We start from the raw sequence: 5,000 nt of genomic DNA, 5'->3' as shown, positions 1-5,000 counted from the left end.
GGGATGCTCTCGGGCGGAATAATCGCTCCCGTCAGCGGCGCTTCAGCTTTGGACAATTTCACGACCCGTCTTGAAACACGGACCAAGGAGTCTAACATGTGCGCGAGTCATTGGGCTGTACGAAACCTAAAGGCGTAATGAAAGTGAAGGTCTCGCCTTGCGCGGGCCGAGGGAGGATGGGGCTTCCCCGCCCTTCACGGGGCGGCGGCCTCCGCACTCCCGGGGCGTCTCGTCCTCATTGCGAGGTGAGGCGCACCTAGAGCGTACACGTTGGGACCCGAAAGATGGTGAACTATGCCTGGCCAGGACGAAGTCAGGGGAAACCCTGATGGAGGTCCGTAGCGATTCTGACGTGCAAATCGATCGTCGGAGCTGGGTATAGGGGCGAAAGACTAATCGAACCATCTAGTAGCTGGTTCCCTCCGAAGTTTCCCTCAGGATAGCTGGTGCTCGTACGAGTCTCATCCGGTAAAGCGAATGATTAGAGGCCTTGGGGCCGAAACGACCTCAACCTATTCTCAAACTTTAAATGGGTGAGATCTCCGGCTTGCTTGATATGCTGAAGCCGCGAGCAAACGACTCGGATCGGAGTGCCAAGTGGGCCACTTTTGGTAAGCAGAACTGGCGCTGTGGGATGAACCAAACGCCGAGTTAAGGCGCCCGAATCGACGCTCATGGGAAACCATGAAAGGCGTTGGTTGCTTAAGACAGCAGGACGGTGGCCATGGAAGTCGGAATCCGCTAAGGAGTGTGTAACAACTCACCTGCCGAAGCAACTAGCCCTGAAAATGGATGGCGCTGAAGCGTCGTGCCTATACTCGGCCGTCAGTCTGGCAGTCATGGCCGGTCCTTGCGGCCGGCCGCGAAGCCCTGACGAGTAGGAGGGTCGCGGCGGTGGGCGCAGAAGGGTCTGGGCGTGAGCCTGCCTGGAGCCGCCGTCGGTGCAGATCTTGGTGGTAGTAGCAAATACTCCAGCGAGGCCCTGGAGGGCTGACGCGGAGAAGGGTTTCGTGTGAACAGCCGTTGCACACGAGTCAGTCGATCCTAAGCCCTAGGAGAAATCCGATGTTGATGGGGGCCGTCATAGCATGATGCGCTTTGTGCTGGCCCCCGTTGGGCGAAAGGGAATCCGGTTCCTATTCCGGAACCCGGCAGCGGAACCGATACAAGTCGGGCCCCTCTTTTAGAGATGCTCGTCGGGGTAACCCAAAAGGACCCGGAGACGCCGTCGGGAGATCGGGGAAGAGTTTTCTTTTCTGCATGAGCGTTCGAGTTCCCTGGAATCCTCTAGCAGGGAGATAGGGTTTGGAACGCGAAGAGCACCGCAGTTGCGGCGGTGTCCCGATCTTCCCCTCGGACCTTGAAAATCCGGGAGAGGGCCACGTGGAGGTGTCGCGCCGGTTCGTACCCATATCCGCAGCAGGTCTCCAAGGTGAAGAGCCTCTAGTCGATAGAATAATGTAGGTAAGGGAAGTCGGCAAATTGGATCCGTAACTTCGGGATAAGGATTGGCTCTGAGGATCGGGGCGTGTCGGGCTTGGTCGGGAAGTGGGTCAGCGCTAACGTGCCGGGCCTGGGCGAGGTGAGTGCCGTAGGGGTGCCGGTAAGTGCGGGCGTTTAGCGCGGGCGTGGTCTGCTCTCGCCGTTGGTCGGCCTCGTGCTGGTCGGCGGTGCAGGATGCGCGCGCCTGCGCGGCGTTCGCGCCCCGGTGCTTCAACCTGCGTGCAGGATCCGAGCTCGGTCCCGTGCCTTGGCCTCCCACGGATCTTCCTTGCTGCGAGGCCGCGTCCGCCTTAGCGTGCTCCTCCGGGGGCGCGCGGGTGCGCGGATTCTCTTCGGCCGCCATTCAACGATCAACTCAGAACTGGCACGGACTGGGGGAATCCGACTGTCTAATTAAAACAAAGCATTGCGATGGCCCTAGCGGGTGTTGACGCAATGTGATTTCTGCCCAGTGCTCTGAATGTCAACGTGAAGAAATTCAAGCAAGCGCGGGTAAACGGCGGGAGTAACTATGACTCTCTTAAGGCATAGTTACTGGGCAAGTGAAGCGCAATACATGGGCCATGCCCTCTTAGCCTCTCCTTGCCTGCGGCTTCCCCCCTTCCCGTGGGCCCGCCGATACGCCAGTCCTTGATAGGACTGGTAAGCAGAGTGGAAGTCCGCACTTGGGGCTTTGGGGGGTTACCAGCCCTCCATCGCAAAACCCTTAATGTTGGGACAACAAGAGAAGAAAACACGGGTACCGGGCCTTCCGCTGAAGGACCCGGCCCAACAGTCCCGACTGCTAGCCTGCCAACCCGCCCTGAAGTAGAGCAGGCCGTGGAGCCATGGTTCCACTGCAGCATTTGCAGCCGTGCCTTCCGCAGCAAGATCGGGCTCGGACAACACCGCCGCCGCGCCCATCCGGAAGCGGCAAATGCGGAAATTACAACCGATAGGAAGAGAGCTCGGTGGGCGGAAGAAGAAATGCGGGAGCTCGCCCTGGCGGAGGCTAGGCTTCTCTGTGCCAGTGACTCCAAAGTCCTCTTTGCAAACCAGGAGCTTCTACCCCTGTTTCCGCACCGTACCCTGGATGCCATCAAGTGCAGGAGGAGGACGGTGGCACACAGGACGATGGTGCGGGAATACGTACAGGAGCTGAGGCGGGAACAACAGACGCAGCATGGTCTGCGCCATTCACCCGTCCCGGAGTCGCTGCCGGAGGGGCCACCCTCTCCGCCGGAGCTTGAGCGCCCGCCACAAACATCTATAGTCGACGAAGCTATATGGAGGCACCTCGCCGGCCTGCCGCGGTCGGCCGCGCGCTTCTCGGCCCTGGACGACCTTGCGTGTTTGGGGCCGGGTACGCCGTTGGCAGTGGTCGCGGCTGGGCTGCCTGAGGCCCTCCGTGCTGTCGGCTCTGAGGAAGCAGGAGCAAGGAAGAGGAAGACGTTGCGCCCGCCATCCAAGCAGCGGTCTGGTGGTGGCCCTCCGCTCTCCAAGCGGAAGCGCCGCCGGTGGGAATATGCCAGATGTCAGGATGCCTTCAGGAAGAATCGCGCGCGCTGCGTGCGTGGCCTCCTGGATGGCACCCTGCTCCAGCCGCCGTCGACCATCCCGGGGCTGGTGGACTTCTGGCGCAGCCTCTTCACGACAGAGCCACCTTCCAACGCTGGCTCCATTCCCGACCGGCTTCTCCCGCGCTCGGAGTCTGTTGACTTCGAGCGCCTATGGAGGCCGATCACTGCAGAAGAGGTTGCGGCCGCCTTGCCGCCCAGAGGCTCCGTTGCCGGCCCTGACGGCCTCTCGCCGGTGCAGCTGCGCCGCCTTCCAGCGGAGGTCACCACCAAACTCCTAAACCTTTTCCTGCTTACCCGCAAGCTCCCCCCTTCCCTCCTCCGAGCCAGGACCTCTTTGCTGCCTAAGACAGCCGCCCCAGCATCCCCCGCTGACTTTCGGCCCATCACCGTCTGCTCGGTGCTAGCCCGAACCTTCCATAAGGTTCTGGCGACTCGCCTGATGCAGATGTGTGCTGTGGACGAACGTCAGCGGGCTTTCATCCCAAGGGATGGGATGCTGGAGAACACTTTCCTCCTCGACCGGATACTCGTCGGCGCCGTCCGCCGCTGTCGTTCTGTGTTCATGGCATCTCTCGATGTGTCCAAGGCGTTCGATTCGTTGGACCATGCGGCTTTGCGTCCTGTGCTTAAAGCCCATGGTCTGCCGGACGAATTCATTGACTACGTCGAGGGCTGCTATGCGGACAGCACGACGGTAATTGCGGGGGGTGGCGACGAGTCCCCGGCCGTGCGGCCAGCAAGAGGCGTTCGGCAAGGAGATCCTCTGTCCCCTCTCCTGTTCAATTTCGCTGTTGATTATGTTCTAGATCAGCTGCCCTCACACGTAGGTGTCAAGGTGTTGGGCCGCCAGACGAACGCGGCGGCCTTCGCGGATGACATCCTGCTCTTCGCCTCCACGAGGGGGGGCCTGCAGTCCCTTATCAACGCAGCAGTAGCAGCCCTCGACCAGCTGGGGCTGCGTGTTAACCCGCGGAAGTGTCTCACCCTCGCACTCGTGGCGTCCGGCCGCGAGAAGAAAGTGAAAGTGGATGCGAGCGTCACCTTCACGGCCGGCGAAACCACCATGCCGGCGTTGGGAGTGGGTGAGACCTTCCGCTACCTGGGACTGCAGTTCTCCTCCTCTGGGCGGTGTCTCTTCCATCCGAGGCACCACATCGAGGAGCAGCTGTCGATCATCACGCGGGCGCCGCTGAAGCCGCAGCAGCGGCTCTTTGCACTTCGTGAGGTCCTTCTCCCGGGCCTGTATCATGGCCTAGCACTGAGTCGCACCCGCATCGGTGCGCTCAAGGCCATGGACAATTGTGTTCGAGCCGCCGTGAGGAGATGGTTCCGCCTCCCAGCCGACACCCCCTTGGGCTACTTTCACGCTCCAATTGCCCATGGGGGCCTTGGGATTCCATCAGCCCGCTGGATAGGGCCAACCCTGAGGCGGGGCAGGCTCCTCACCCTGTTGCAGCTCGAGACCACCACCGCCGACGCAGACCTGGGGGAGGCACGACACGAAGTGGCGGCGCTTGAACGACACCTCACGTGGGAGGGCCATCTGCTGCCAACGGCTGCAAAAGTTGGTGAGATGTGGGCGGCGCGCCTGCATATTTCCTTCGACGGGGCAGCTCTCTCGTCGTCAGCCAGGACATCAGGCCAACATAGCTGGGTCGAGGACACCAGTCGCTTCCTGTCTGGCCGTGACTACGTCGCGTGCATCCGCACGCGCATTAACGCTATACCATCAAAGGCGCGCAGGAGTCGCGGCCGAGACAGGGAGAAGATGTGTCGCGCAAGATGCAACGCCGTCGAGACCGCGAACCACGTCGTCCAGGGCTGCGGGCTGACCAGCCGAGCCCGGGTGCGACGACACGACGCGGTTGTGAAATACGTCGCGCGCGGGCTGGCTCAACGAGGGTTCGACGTGTCTGTCGAGCCACACCTTCGAACACC

General features: G+C 61.6%; 1 pseudogene; it reads left to right on the top strand.

Moving 5' to 3' along the window:
* LOC124731716 overlaps positions 1-5,000 on the top strand; it is a 7,816-nt pseudogene that overhangs the window by 856 nt on the left and 1,960 nt on the right.

This window comes from Schistocerca piceifrons, unplaced genomic scaffold, assembly GCF_021461385.2.
Source record: "Schistocerca piceifrons isolate TAMUIC-IGC-003096 unplaced genomic scaffold, iqSchPice1.1 HiC_scaffold_13, whole genome shotgun sequence".
Classification (NCBI taxonomy): domain Eukaryota; kingdom Metazoa; phylum Arthropoda; class Insecta; order Orthoptera; family Acrididae; genus Schistocerca; species Schistocerca piceifrons.
The sequence above is the reverse complement of the archived record's forward strand: the minus strand, read 5'-3'. Positions and strand labels throughout refer to the sequence as shown.